The sequence below is a fragment of the Rana temporaria genome, chromosome 1 (assembly GCF_905171775.1).
Source record: "Rana temporaria chromosome 1, aRanTem1.1, whole genome shotgun sequence".
Classification (NCBI taxonomy): Eukaryota; Metazoa; Chordata; class Amphibia; order Anura; family Ranidae; genus Rana; species Rana temporaria.
Window position 1 is genome coordinate 606,678,810 of NC_053489.1, and position 15,786 is coordinate 606,694,595.

At 44.1% G+C, this 15,786-nt stretch overlaps 1 protein-coding gene and 4 non-coding genes across 6 annotated transcripts in view; 4 read left to right on the forward strand and 1 right to left on the reverse strand.

The window, feature by feature from the left end:
* Nucleotides 1-15,786, reverse strand: part of PACRGL (parkin coregulated like) — a 79,578-nt gene that overhangs the window by 4,131 nt on the left and 59,661 nt on the right. The gene's annotated exons all lie outside the window — the stretch shown is intronic.
* TRNAR-ACG lies at nt 1,539-1,611 on the forward strand. Its single transcript has one exon. It is a non-coding gene; the product is annotated as a tRNA-Arg (tRNA).
* On the forward strand, nt 1,615-1,686 carry TRNAH-GUG. Its single transcript has one exon. It is a non-coding gene; the product is annotated as a tRNA-His (tRNA).
* Nucleotides 3,941-4,013, forward strand: TRNAR-ACG. Its single transcript has one exon. It is a non-coding gene; the product is annotated as a tRNA-Arg (tRNA).
* TRNAH-GUG lies at nt 4,017-4,088 on the forward strand. The gene has a single exon. It is a non-coding gene; the product is annotated as a tRNA-His (tRNA).

Genomic DNA, 15,786 nt, shown 5'->3' on the forward strand with positions numbered 1-15,786 from the left:
ACAAAAAAAAGCGACAATTTTGATAAAAAAAAAAACAATATTTTGTACTTTTTGCTATAACAAATATCCCCAATTTTTTTAAAAAAAGCAAATTTTTTTTCTCAGTTTAGGCCGATATGTATTCTTCTACACATTTTTGGTAATAAAAAAATCGCAATAAGCATATATTAATTGGTTTGCGCAAAAGTTATAGTGTCTTCAAAATACGGGATAGATTGATGGCATTTTCATTATTTGATTTTTTTTTACTAGTAATGGCGGCTATCAGCGATTTTTTTATCGGGACCTCGACATTATGGCGAACAGAGCAGACACTTTTGACACATTTTTGGGACTATTCACAATTATACAGCGATTAGTGCTATAAAAATGAACTGATTACTGTGTAAATGTCACTGGCAGGGAAGGGATTAACACTAGGGGGCGATCAAAGGGTTAACTGTGTTCCCTAGGTGTGTTCTAACTATAAGGGGAGGGGACTAACTGGAGGAAATGATAGATCGTGGTTCCTAGCTAGAAGGAACTCACAATCTGCATCTCCTCTCCTCACAGAACTAGGATGTGTGGGTTTACACACACACACACACACCCATGTTCTGACTCTCGTGCCTATATTTGCGTGTGTCCGGCGGTCATCGCGAACCACCGGTCATGAGCATCGGCCCCCACCCAGTGCAGTGGGCAGGAACAGAGAGGAGAGAGAAGTTTGTTGAGTGAGGACCAGAAAGTGGTAAGCTCTGGATTGTTCCACCATATATGCATAGAGGTCTCAGCAAGTCCACAGTTCCTCCAGCAGGTATTAGGGGTAGGGGGTAAATCCGTGCAAGTTTCGAGCAAGTGAGATACCAATTATATCACCAAAACGCTTTTGCACAACATGGCTTTAGGCGCGTTTTCACCGCTGCTTCCCCCAAACCCCCCGGAGCATAGGCATTCAGGGGAGGAAAAATAAATTCCTGTGTGCCTGAGGCCTTAATATACTTTTATTATACATTTAAATATTTTTATGTAACACTAATTCATGTAAAATGTTATGGCTTCAGATATGGACAGCTCAGAATTGTAACATTTCTTATTCTTTTTAGAAAATATTCCCTTAAATATATAAATATTATAGAATATAAAATGTTTGCAATCTATATTCAGGAACCAGATTTAAAAAAAAAAAAAAAAAAAAATCCCCCATGCTAAAGAAGACTCCTAATACCTCTCCATGGGGCGCAGACTCCAATCTTTGCTATCTTTATTGGCTGCAACCACCGAAACAATTCAGAGGAACATTTAAGCTTAAACAAGGCTGGGAACTTTCTCCCCTCGCCCACATGGCACTGCTAGGTGCGTCCAACCAAGCATTGGCACTGTCACATGGGAGGAAGAGGACAATGCACTTAACCTTATAATCAACACATAAATTCAGTGGACAAGAACGGCACATTCGTACAGGAAGATGTACAACACAACAAACTAACAGATTTAGAGAGGGCAGGCATGCCAATGACTAGAATAATATCAAGGCCTAGGGGCACAGTGCCATAGCAGGGCCAGTGGCGCAATGGATAACGCGTCTGACTACGGATCAGAAGATTGTAGGTTCGACTCCTACCTGGCTCGTCGGCCGTGATCGTATAGTGGTTAGTACTCTGTGTTGTGGCCGCAGCAACCCCGGTTCGAATCCGGGTCACGGCAACATTTTGTAAGCAGAGTTAGGAAATGATAGGAAATCTTCAATTTTCCAGTTGGCATTAAAGAAGGAAAAAGGGCGAAAAGGGAGATCTATTAATGAAGACATTTGTTAGGGTGACAACTGTCTTGGGAGGCAATTTTCCTTAAACCGGAAATGCCCTCTCACTTCCTATTGTGTTCCAGGACCCTGCAATGGGAGGATGACAGGAAATGTTTTGCTTTGTGAAAGCAACTATCTCTAATCCAGAGGCCACGTGTAATGAGGAAAGTGTATCTGCATAATTGATCTGTATGTTCCTGTGCACCCCAAGGAGGTATGAGATGAGGTTTGGCTTAGCATGTAGCACAGACGTTATTGTGTCCTGTACCAGGATAAAGCCAGCCGCCTCAACCCCCGACAATTTGGGAACAGAGGTTTTGGCTGAATCCAAATTACCATATAATATCCCTATGCTGTGTAACGTGTCAGACGATTCTAAGCTTACTCCCATGATGGACATAGAGGAAATCATGGTTTCATTAGATGAAAACTAAGAGCTGCTGAGATTCACAGTTCAATATGGACTGTGTGCTGTTTTCTGGACACAAAGGCTGCTGGGAGGACTTGTGGTTCCATATTCCATTCCCCACTTTGTTGACCATTTGCTGTAGCAGCTACTTGCTGCCAGAACCTGTGCTGTGTGCCCAGAGTCCTCCATAGTTTGCCCTGTCTGCCCTCTCTGCTGTGTGCCCAGAGTCCTCCATAGTTTACCCTGTCTGCCCTCTCTGCTGTGTGCCCAGAGTCCTCCATAGTTTACCCTGTCTGCCCCCTCTGCTGTGTGCCCAGAGTCCTCCATAGTTTACCCTGTCTACCCTCTCTGCTGTGTGCCCAGAGTCCTCCATAGTTTGCCCTGTCTGCCCTCTCTGCTGTGTGCCCAGAGTCCTTAATTGATTGTCCTGGCTGCCCTCTCTGTTGTGTGTTCAGAGTCCTTTACTGATTGCCATGCCTGCCTTACATAGTTACATAGTTACATAGTTAGTCAGGTTGAAAAAAGACACAAGTCCATCCAGTTCAACCACTAAAAACATAAACAAACAAAATAAAAAACATAAAACAAAATAAAAAACTGCTGTGTGCTCAAAGTCCTTCACTGATTGCCCTGCCTGCCCTCTACATTGTGTGCCCTGCCTGCCATTTGCTGTGTGCCCATAGTCCTCCACGGACTCTCATGCCTGCCCTCTCTGTTGTGTGCTTAGAGTCCTTCACTGATTGCCCTACCAGCCCTTATTGTTGTGTGCCCAAAGTCCTCCATGGATTTCTCTGCCTGCCCTCTCTGCTGTGTGCCCAGAGTCCTCCATGGATTTCTCTGCCTGCCCTCTCTGCTGTGTGCCCAGAGTCAATGCTGTATCCTGGCCTAGGCTAACAAGGCCCAGGCCTAGGGAAGCACTTTGCAGGGGGGCAGCACAGAAAGAGTCCCCGCCGGGTTGTGCTACGCTGTTAGTTAGGGATGAGCTGAACACCCCCCCATTTGGTTCGCACCAGAACCTTAGAATGGACCGAACGTTCGCACAAACATTTAGAACCCCATTGACATCTATGGGACTCGAACGTTCAAATTCAAAAGTGCTCATTTTAAAGCCTAATATGCAAGTTATTGTTGTAAAACGTCTTTGAGAACCCGGGTCTTGCCCCAGGGAACATGTATCAATGGAACAAAAAGTCTTTTTTTCAGGAGCAGTGATTTTAATGATGCTTGAATTAAAAAAAATGAAAAATTCCTTTAAATATTGTACCTGCTGGGTGTCTATAGTATGCCTGTGAAAACGTCTTTGAGAACCTGGGTCTTGCCTGAGGGAATGTATCATGTATCAATGGAAAAAAAGTTTTAAAAACGGTCGTTTTTTTCAGGACGCCAATTTCAACTAAAAAAAAAAAAAATCTTGAAGGGACATTTGAGCTTACACAGACTTTCAACTAAAAAAATAAAAAATCTTGAAGGGACATTTGAGCTTACACAGACTTTCTCCCCTTCCCCATGTGACAGTGCTAGGTGCAGCCATCCAGGAATTGGCGCTGTCACAAGGAAGGAAGGGGATGATGCATGGGGCACAATAAAAAGTGCAAATTACAACCTTTCAGTCAACATGAAATTAGTAGATAACAGCAAGTTCACACAGGAATATGTGTAGAACAACAAATTTACATGTATAGACAGGATGTCAAGGATGGTCTACAGGTCAAGGATTAGACTAATCTTATGGCCTCAGGGACACATTAGGGCCAGTGGCGCAATGGATAACACGTCTGACTACGGATCAGAAGATTGTAGGTTCGACTCCTACCTGGCTCGTCGGCCGTGATCGTATAGTGGTTAGTACTCTGTGTTGTGGCCGCAGCAACCCCGGTTCGAATCCGGGTCACGGCATCTTTTAAGAAATTATAGAAAATTTTCAATTTTCCAGTTGTCACAAAAACACAATTAGAGGGGACACACTGGAGATAACCTCTTGCAGAACCCTCCCCCCCCCCCATGTTGAGGGCATGCGGCCTGGTATGGTTCAGGAGGGGGGGCGTGCGCTCGTCCCCTCCCTTTCCTGACCCGCTGGGCTGCATGCTCGGATAAAGGTTTGGTATGGATTGTGGGGGGGGGGGGGATGCCCCGAAGGGCCCGGTATGGACCTGGGGAGACTCCACACCGTTTTTTTTTTTTTTCCAATTTTCTTTTCTGGAAATTGTTTTTAGTTTTACATTCAGCTATCATCAGGGAACCCCACTAACAGCTGAATACTTGTCGGTTGTTAAGGACGCGGTGGCCGGCTTCCTGGCCCCCTGCTTAGCAACCAGTTATATACAGTATTAAAATAAAAACTGCAAAACGCAAAACACATCAAAAATTGCATCACAAACACAACACTTGCATTTCTGGTGTGATTCCATTGAAGTTTATTACACGCAAAACAGCCCCCGACCCTTTCCAAAAGCGCAGCGGCTGCAAAACACATAGATGTGAACTTGTACCATAGGAAACCATGTTAAATGGACTGTAATGCAATTCTGCAAACTGCAAAAAAAAAACCGCATAGGTGTGAACCTAGGGATAACAGCCACAGTTTTACCCCCATTCCACCTTAAAGGAGTTGTAAAGGAAAATGTTTTTTCACCTTATTGCAATCTATACATTAAGGTGAAAAACATCTGATACTGCCAACCCCCCCCCCCCCCCCCCCCGAGCCCTCCTTATACTTACCCGACCCCTCGAAAGTCCCGTGCGCGGTCCCGCGATCCTCTTCGCCGCTCAGCCTGGCCGCTGATTGGCTGGAGCGGATGGATTGAGAGCAGCGCAGCCATTGGCTGGCGCTGCTGTCAATAACATCCATGACGCGGCGCGCTGAGGGGCGGGGCCGAGTGATACAGCGATCGGCTATGGCCGCTCGCTGTATTACGGGAGCGCTCCAGCAATTAGTGACCACCATGCAAGCTCTCTTGCATGACTGTGGTGAGTAATTGCGGGGAGGACCAGAGACAGCTGCCGAGGGACCCAGAAGACGTGGATCCGGAGCCACTCTGTGCAAAACGAACTGCACAGTGGAGGTAAGTATGGCATGTTTGTTATTTAAAAAAAAAAATTTTTTTTCCTTTACTAACGCTTTAAGGCTGGGTTCACACTGCTTTCAGATGCGGCTTGCAACAGGGGTCTGGTGTGTCCCTGTTCTCTGTTTCAGGGACGAACAGGGACACATTTTTGCCTGAATTTGGCCCTGAAACTGAGCCAAAGATGCACAGGATTCCTGTGCAAGCCGCTCTGCAGCTGCCCTGGAAATTAGTGAATCGGCTTCATAGGGTGACACAATCTCCTGTCATGTGAATTGGATGCGGAGAAAACCGCATCCAATTCGCACGAGTGTGAACCCAGCCTAAGTCGAAAATACAACTAGTAGGAGTTGTTTACATGCTGCGGCTGAGATGTTCTGCATCATTGCGCCACAGCAAACTAAACGCATTAAGTTGACAGGCAGCAGCACCTGTTAAACTTGGCCGTTCAAGTCAATGGAGCCAAGGGTGTGTTAGCCAAACACTTGAATAATAATTGTGGTGCATTTGCTCCATTTCAAATTGCTGCACAAAAAAAAAGGAGGGGGGTGGGGCATTCAAGAGGCAGTATGATTGTCTTCTGAACACCTGACAGCAGCTGCTTAGCTACTCTGAAAAGCCATCTATCATGAATTGCTTCAGAGCAAGGGCTAGTGTGAAGATAGCAGGGCCGGGACAAGGGGTGGGCAGAAGGGATGGCTGCCCTGGGCGCAGCGTGTATTGTAAGGATTGGGGTTACCGCAAGTTTCTTCTACTATAAGGCTGTAAGGAGTCAATACTACTGCCAACCCAAGTTTTAAAGCGGCAAGGAGAGGAAGAGAGAGCCAGGAGGAGGTGTGGGCTGTGCTCTCTCTTTCCCCCTCCTCCTCCTCATAAGCTTGCACATAATGATGGGGGGGGGGGCATTTTGGCATCTTTGCCCTGGGCACTAGTTGGTCTTGTCCCAGCACTGGAAGATAGTCTTCTGATTCAGGTAGCTTGTTGGCAGGCAATCTCTGAAACATATGTTCCTTGTAGGTCCAACCCAAGCCACTCCTAATGGCTATCTTGCTGCAAGCTGAAGAGCAGAGACTTGGAGACACCTAACAGCCCTCCTCCCACCCTGTACTGGTGCTGCTCTGCCCATCCATGGCACTTATCCAAGTCAGCATTCCCTCTGGCGCGGCATGGCACGATGATTACTCGTACTATGCGCCTGTACCTTTGACTTTTCCCCCCCCTTTTTATCCTCCCTTTCTGCTCCGATTCTTAACAATCCTCTCTAATTTCAGACGTTTATATATTAACATTGGGTGTCTTTTGGGTGATACTGATACTGCAGTACCATTGTATTGCCAATTTTATTTTGATGCTCAAATGTGGCATCCAGAAGAAAAGTAAACGAATCGCACTCTTTCCCCACATGAAAAAATGACACCCAGGGCAGCTTCCCCAACTGCCCCTCCCTTGTCCCAGCCCTGGCTTCCCCACAGATGCTCTCTGATAGCGCTGTGGTATCTCAATCTGCTTTTGTCAAACCTTCAAGGGCCTCCCTTTAAGCCTATCAAGGATATATTGCCTTGGCTGATATTGATTGAAAACTGAAGGAGCTTGGCTGGAAATTATGTGGGCAAACAGCAGCTGCATCAAATTAACCCGCAAGGGAAAGAATCTACATTACAGCACACTGTCTTTAATGCAGTGTTGGTTGATGTCTGGTACATATTAAGTCCAAACATTGAAAAAAGTCTATAGAGAGAAGATAGTCACCGCTCCAATTAGGTATGTGGATGAATCCGTATCCTCTCAGAGAAACCCAGGTGCAATGCACGAAGCAATTGTAGAAAGAAATGTTTGGACAGCCGCACTCTGGAAAAACCTTCTCGTTTGCCTTTTATTGATAAAAGTTTTCAAACACCACACATCACAGCAAAGACAGGGGCATACAGCTGACGTTTCGCACTACAATCAGTGCTTACTCATAGATTGTAGTGCGAAACGTCAGCTGTATGCCCCTGTCTTTGCTGTGATGTGTGGTGTTTGAAAACTTTTATCAATAAAAGGCAACCAAGAAGGTTTTTCCAGAGTGCGGCTGTCCAAACATTTCTTTCTACAATTGAAAAAAATCTCACGCATGTGGTATCGCCATACTCAGGAGGAGTAGCATAATGTGTTTTGGGGTGTAATTCTAAGTATTCCTATGCTATGTGTGAGAACTATATTACAAAACTGACAAGTTTGTGTAAAAAAATAAAATTGTTTACGCATTTTCTAAAAACTTGTGGCAACAAAGTGAAATCTTTAAAAGACTCATAGTGCTTCTGAAAAAATATCTTGGGGTGTTTTCTCTCCAAAATGTTGCCATTTTGTGGGCGTTTCTACTGTCCTGGTGCTCCAGGGCTTCCAAAAATGTGAGAGGCAGTCAGGAAATTGGATGCGTATCTTATGTTCCTTAAAAGCCCGAAGTGCTCCTTGGATTTTGGGCCTCTATATATGGTTAGATTGTGAAAAACTCTCGCACAGGTGGTATTTCAATACTCAGGAGGTGTAGTAGAATGTGTTTTGGGGTAAATTATGTATACCTATACTGTGAGTTAGAAGTATCTTATTAATTGGCAACTTAGTGTAAAAACAAATACATTTTTATTTTATTTTATTTTTGCATTTCCCAAAAATGTGTAGCAAAAAAATGACATCTGCAAAAGACTCATTATGCCTCTTAGAAAATACCTTAGGGTGATTGCTTTACAAAATGTGGTCAATTTGTGGGTGTTTCCACTGTTCTGGTGCTCCAGGGCAGCCTGAAAGTTGGAGTAATTTATGCCCCAAGAAAGCCTGAAGGTGCCCCTTGGATTTTGGGTCTCTTTTTGCAGTTAGGCTGTGAAAAAGTCTCACATGTGATATCCCCATACTTGGGGGGAGTAGCAGAATGTTTTTGGGATGTAATTGTAAGTATGCTTATGTTGTGTGTGAGAAATAACTAAAATTACAACTTTTTTTTATTTCTTAATTTTCCAAAATATATTAGCAATAAAATTACCAATAACAAAAATGACAAATGACAAAAATTCACTATACTTCTTACTAAATACCTAGGATTGTCTACTTTCCACAAAGGTGGTATATTTGATGGTATTTGTACTGTCCACTCATTTTAGGGTCTAATGAAATGAGATAGGCCATCTAGACATCATGACTGATCAATTTTAAAATATATACAGTATATATAGCATAGTTTGTAGACTCTATAACGTTCACACAACACAATTTATATTTTTCATCCCAGATGAAGTATTTTTATACGAAATGCATCGGGTCGCTTCCACTGCCGCCTCAATTGTGTATACACGCTTGATTATTTCAGCCTACATGTGAGTGTAATTGCTGTCTTTTACAAATAAATGTTTTTTTTGTTACAATTTTACGCTACCCTTCTCTTTTTCCTTTTAAACAAACATCTCTGATACCACTTTGAGTGGTTGGGCCTAGGAACCTTCCCTTTCATCAAAAAGTTCCCCTTGAAGCTGTGTCCTATCAGAAGCATTGGATGATCATCACATCTAGCTGCCTGCTTCCATGACCCTGGATATACGCTTTTAAGCCTTTTTTGACTTCAGGCGACATACGTCCCCTTTAGTCCACCATTTCCGGTAAGCAGATTACTACACTGTTGGTGGTGGTCTGATCACTACAAGGACGTCATTGCATTCCTTGGATTGTATCCCTTCTCACGTGGTGGAATATAATTTATATGGACTTTTGCATCCTTTTATATCACATTGTTTATTCACGCATCATGTTTTTTTATTTTGTTCACACACTTAATGAGACCATGTTGCAATTATGAACGGTCACTGAGTTCTTCTTGTCACTTAATATAAGATCCAAGTATAATTTTATTATTTACCTGGTTTAAGTGCTACACTTTATTTTTTCCTTCTGTTTTTGCTTTTTTATTCAAAACTAGCTGTGTTAGCTGCTGTACTCTCTAAGCAGCGCAGTGTTTACCATATTTCTATGACGTTCACACACACTACATTTTATACACCGATTTGGATTACTTTACCAAAGAAATTTAGCGGAACACATTTCAGCCTAAATTTATGAAGACATGTTTATTTATTTGCAAAATGGTAACAAAGAAAATGTTTTTTTTTTTTTTAAATGTTGGTTTTATTTATTTATATATATATATATATATATATATATATATATATATATATATATATATATATATATATATATATATATATAAATAGTGGTGATTAAATACCACAAATTAAAGCTCTATCTGGCTAAAAAAAAAAAAATTACTGCATGACTGAGTAATTGTAATTGTCATTTAAAGTGTAAAAGCACTGAAAACTTAAAAATGGCCTGGGCAGGAAGGGGGTGAAAGTGTCCGGTCTTGAAGTGGTTAACCACTAAAGACCCGCACCATTATGCAGGTTAATGCGGAGGTTACAACAAAAACCTGGGGAATGCCCAGGGAAAAACCAAGCCTACTTACCGACCAGCTTGCAGAGAACCAATTAACCTGTCTACAGTATGCGTTAAAAACAGGGGTTCGGTCTGCACGCATTTGCAAACGCATGCGTGAGCCACAGAGCCGCGCCAAGGCACCCTGCAATATCTGTGGTCCTAACACTAAACAATGAGCGTCCCCACAGTGGAGGCACATGCATTTTAATGGATAGACAGGGGCAGGTGAACTGAAGGGAAGCCACCCCTCCTTTAAAGGTACAAGAGCACACCAAGCACCCAGCATGTAGCACAATGGCTGCAAAGGTGTTGGTGCACTGATGGACCAATATAAACACCACAGGTGAAGCATAAACATGTCCACTGCCCCCATCTATAGCTGGCCATAACAGTAAGTAGCATTGGAAGGCTAAAGCAGATAACAACAAAAACCTGGGGAATGCCCAGGGAAAAACCAAGCCTACTTACCGACCAGCTTGCAGAGAACCAATTAACCTGTCTACAGTATGCGTTAAAAACAGGGGTTCGGTCCGCACGCATTTGCAAACGCATGCGTGAGCCACAGAGCCGCGCCAAGGCACCCTGCAATATCTGTGGTCCTAACACTAAACAATGAGCGTCCCCACAGTGGAGGCACATGCATTTTAATGGATAGACAGCGGAGGTTCACCCTAAAACACCCTAAAACATTTTTCTACCTTTACATTGTGCTCGCTTGCAACAATGACAGTATGCGTTTTTTTTTCGCTGTACATACCTTCGTACAGCTATTTTTCCCCACAGCTTCCGGGTAGTTAATCACGCGGCAGTGGTCGTTCCTATCCAGCAGGTGATTGACGTGATGACAAAAACGACCTCCCTGTCACATAAGGAGCGTCACGAGTTGCCGAAAGAAGCCGAACGGCGGTGCGCAGGCGCCGTATAACGCCGACTCGCAGTTTGGCTTCTTTCGGCAAATCGCTCCTTATGCGACGGGGGGAGGTAGTTTTTGTCATCACGTCAATCACCTGCTGGATAGGAACGCCCACTCCCGCGGGATTCACTACCTGGAAGCCAGGGAAGAAAATAGCTGTACGAGGTATGTACAGCAAAAAAACAAACAAAAAAAAACGGCATACTGTCATTGTCGAGAGTCAGCTCAATGTATTGTTAGAAAATAGTTTTTAGGGTGAACCCTAAGGACCTTGCCCTTTTTTGAGATTTGGCACTGCGTCACTTTAACTGACAATTGACAATTGACCGACGTGGCTCCCAAACAAAATTGGCGTCCTTTTTTTTCCCACAAATAGAGCTTTCTTTTGGTGGTATTTGATTACCTCTGCGGTTTTTATTTTTTGTGCTATAAACAAAAATAGAGCGACAATTTAGAAAAAAATTTAATATTTTTTACATTTTGCTATAATAAATATCCCCAAAAAAGATATAAAAAAACATATTTTTTCCTCAGTTTAGGCCAATACATATTCTTTTACCTATTTTTGGTAAAGAAAAAAATCGCAATAAGCGTTTATCGATTGGTTTGCGCAAAATTTATAGCGTTTACAAAATAGGGGATAGTTTTATGGCATTTTTATAAAAAATTTTTTTTTTTTTTAGTAATGGCGGCAATCAGCGTTTTTTTTTCATGACTGCCACATTATGGCGGACAAATCGAACACTTTTGACACATTTTTGGGACAATTGTCATTTTCACAGCGAAAAGTGCTATAAAAATGCCCTGATTACTGTGAAAATGACAATGGCAGTGAAGGGGTTAACCACTGTGGCGCTAAGGGGTTAAGTGTGCCCTAAAGGAGTGATTCTTACTGTAGGGGGGCGTGGCTTTAGGTGTGACGTCACTCATCGCCGTTCCCTATATCATGAAACAGACGATCAGTGTCACTGCCACACAGAAGAACGGGGAAGATGCGTTTACACACACCTCTCCCCGTTCTTCAGCTCCTGTGACCGATCGCGGGACACCGGCGGCGATCGGGGCAGCGGGTCCCGGTCACGGAGCTTCAGGCCGTGTCGCGAGCCCACCGGCGGCGGCGGTGCTCGCGACCCCACGACTGGGCTCTTAAAGGCAACGTACAGGTAGGTGCCTGTGCCCAGCCGTGCCCTTCTGCCGACGTATATTGGCGTGAAGGGGTCCTTAAGTAGTTAACTAGCGCTAAACCCTAACCAGATAAAATGTACTTAGCTAAAGCACTGTGTATCAAATAACTGCCACATTAAAAAAAGAAAAAAAGTTGTCATCTTTTTTCACCTTCTGTTGCTACCTCCTGCCTGTTATGTGGACCTTCTCCAGCTTTGGCGGAACCACTGTTCTGAATTGGTTTTATGAAAGTGAAAATGTTGGAGCAGTCCCATGCAACGTGCGAAAAAACCACCTATATGGGAACGTGTGACAGGGTGACATTGCAGGGGCTCAATTGGAGACACTTCTCACATCATAACAAGAGATGCCTTAACAAGGACCGTCGTGGCAGGATCACCAGATATTCTTTTACATGAGATGCTGTATTCTGGACCCTCCAACAAGGAAAAATCCTAGGTAGTTCTCCCTGTTTATGAAGGGCTGGTCAGCTGTGCTTGCCATAATTAACCACCCTGTCTGTACTGTGCAGAAAATCTTCATTAACAACTGGTAACTAGATTTGAACCCTGTCTGCCCAAAGCGTTAAAGGTGTAGAGATTGGGCTTCTTGCATTGTATGTTATTCAGGACAGACTTGGGACAAAAAACTTGCAGTCAGCCATGACACCTCCTCCTGAGAAACATCTAAAAAGGTAAGATATATTTTTAAAAAACGTTTTAGTTATGCTGTGTAAATTGGGAACACTTAACGACTTAAAGGGGTGGTTCACCCTAAAAACTACTTTTTTTTATTACACTGCCCCCCCACATTACAATACGATTAAGGCTATTATTATTTTTTTGATGCTGTACATACCTTTGTACAGCATATTCACCCGTTGCTAGTCCCGCGGGAGTGGGCGTTCCTCACATGTCTGTGATTGACATTTTGACCAAAAACGAGCTCCCCCCGTCGCGTAAGCCGCGTCACGGTTGGCGAAAGGAGCCGAACGGCGAGTCGGCGCTATACTGCGCATGCGCATCGCCATTCGGCTCCTTCGCCAATCGTGACACGGCTTACGCGACGGGGGGAGCTTGTTTTTGGTCAAAATGTCAATCACAGACATGTGAGGAACGCCCACTCCCGTGGGACTCGCAACGGGTGAATATGCTGTACAAAGGTATGTACAGCATCAAAAAAATAATGATAGCCTTAATCGTATTGTAATGTGGGGGGCCAGTGTAATAAAAAAAAGTAGTTTTTAGGGTGAACCACCCCTTTAAGACCTGGACCAAAATGCAGCTGAAGGACCAGGCCAGGTTTTGCGATTCGGCACTGCGTCGCTTTAACAGACAATTGCGCGGTCGTGCGATGTGTCTCTCAAACAAAATTGGCGTCCTTTTTTTCCCACAAATAGAGCTTTCTTTTGGTGGTATTTGATCATCTGCGGTTTTTATTTTTTGCACTATAAACAAAAATAGAGCGACAATTTTGAAAAAAATTCAATATTTTTTACTTTTTGCTATAATAAATATCCCCCAAAATATATAATTTTTTTTTCCTCAGTTTAGGCCGATACGTATTCTTCTACCTATTTTTGGTAAAAAAAAAGCGCAAAAGTGTTTATCGGTTGGTTTGCGCAAAATGTATAGCGTTTACAAAATAGGGGATAGTTTCATTGCATTTTTATAAATTTTTTTTTTTACTGCTAATGGCGGCGATCATCGATTTTTTTCGTGACTACAAATTATGGCGGACACATCGGACAATTTTGACACATTTTTGGGACCATTGTCATTTTCACAGCAAAAAATGCATTAAAAATGCATTGTTTACTGTGAAAATGACAGTTGCAGTTTGGGAGTTAACCACAGGGGGCGCTGAAGGGGTTATGTGTGACCTCAAGTGTGTTTACAACTGTAGGGGGGTGTGGCTGTAGGTGTGACGTCATCGATTGTGGATCCCTATAAAAGAGATCACACGAACGATGACACCGCCACAGTGAAGAACGGGGAAGCCGTGTTTACACACAGCTCTCCCCGTTCTTCAGCTCCGGGGACTGATCGCGGGACTCCAGCGGCGATCGGGTCCGCTGGTCCCGCGGTCCTGGTCACGGAGCTTTGGACCGGGTCGCGGGCGCGCGCCCACCACCCACGGCTGGGCTTAAAGATCAACGTACATATACGTTGATGTGCCCAGCCGTGCCATTCTGCCGACGTATATGTGCAGGAGGCGGTCCTTAAGTGGTTAACAAACATATAGTGGGGTTTTTCCCCTTATTTATCTGCAAAAATAGAAATGCCCTTTAAATGACTTGTCGTATATTTGTTAGATCCCCTTTTTTGCTGTTAGATCCCTTTTTTGCAAATAAACACAAATGTGGGGGTAGAGAGGAACCAGACATCATTCGTTACATGTGTGGCAGAGGAAGTTTAACTCTTAAGCTGCACATGCACCATGAGCTAGTCGCTGCCTGATTCTGCTTTTTCACTCTCTGTATGTGCAGGAACATTTTCACTGACCACACATTCTTGGTGAGGACATGGACTGGGAAGATTAGAAAACCTGTGTTAGTTGCCGTTCCCTCTGAAGCTATACAGTGCTGGCAGTGTCTGTACAAATCTCCTTCTGCCACCTTCACCATCCATCTCTTTGCCATCACAGGTGCTGGTGGGTGGTCTGACCACCCTTGCATAGCCCAGCCTTGTGGCCACGCAAGTTGTGGGCCTCGGCTAAGCATTTCTCCTGCCCCTTTTTGTTTTACCCTGTTATTTATTTATTTTTTCTTATCTTACTTATTATGCATTCAACAAATTGGAGGATCTGCCAATTTTTTGGTCATATTTGTAGCACCCTCTAGTTAGGTAGGTGCTAGAATGAGGATTTTTCTAGCAGAGTAGGAAAATTTAGGCAGGCCTAGCTGGTGACTAGGCCTGTTTGTTTTCATTCTGGGCTGGGAGTGGTTGAGGGCAGGGCTGGGTGACTCACATGCAGCATCACTGTCACCTCCATCTTCTTTCTAGATGGTGCTAGAGGAGGAGAGATGGAGCTTCCTGGGGTATTCTGAGGAGCCTTGACTAATCCCCAACTTGGATTGGAAGGGGGCAGGCCTCCCTAAATACCCAGGGTCAGCCAAGCCCAGGGAGCTCTCCAATCTGGGGGGGGGTGACCTTGGGCCGGGGCTCGGGTGTATCCAAAAGGAGAAAAAAGATCCTGCAGGAGAGGGACATAAGAGAGCAAATAAGAGGACAGCAGGAGAGAACACTGCTTAGAGACTAGCAAGGCTGCTAGTTAGTTTAGGTTTCACTAGCTGCAGGTTTGATTGCTTCCTTCTGGCAGATTCCAGAATATAGTGGACTGGATGAAGCAAATCAGCAGCTGAATATTTTTGCTGTCTCAGCCAATCCCTAACTAAGGAGAGGGTGCCCAGGTGGTGGCTGGTAGTGAGCATAAACAGTCTGAAGCTTGGAGCTGCCTCGTTCTTGTCCAGGAGGTGAAGTTCCCAGCCTGAAGGGCTACTGCACTTCTGGGCAGCCAAGCAGTTTGTTTTACCTGTTCTCATTGAGGTCCCAGCTGTGCCAGAGCTGGGGGGCTTGTTCTGCTAAATTCTTTGAAGTTAAGATAGAACAGGATTTCACTGGGGGGTCTGTTCTAGAAGATTCACTGAGGAGTTGTCTGCCTGACATATAAAGATATATATGGAAGCGGTTTAACTGCCAAAGAATTTGTATTTCATTCTATCCAGTCCTGAGATTTACACAGTCCTGCCAAACAGCATAGGCATATCTGGCAGGACAGGAGAGCTGTTTTTTCTTTGATGCAGTTAGGTAACAGTTTAAAGGTCTTGTCCCTCCCCCAGCCTGTGACTGAACATGGCAAGGAGAAGCAGATGGATGTGGATGTGGTGGAGATTGTGACATCAATGTCCCGCCTCTCCACCTCATCCAATCAGAGACCACCTTGTATTCATTGGAAAAAATACAAGGCATTCTGTGAATGGTGGGTGGCAAGA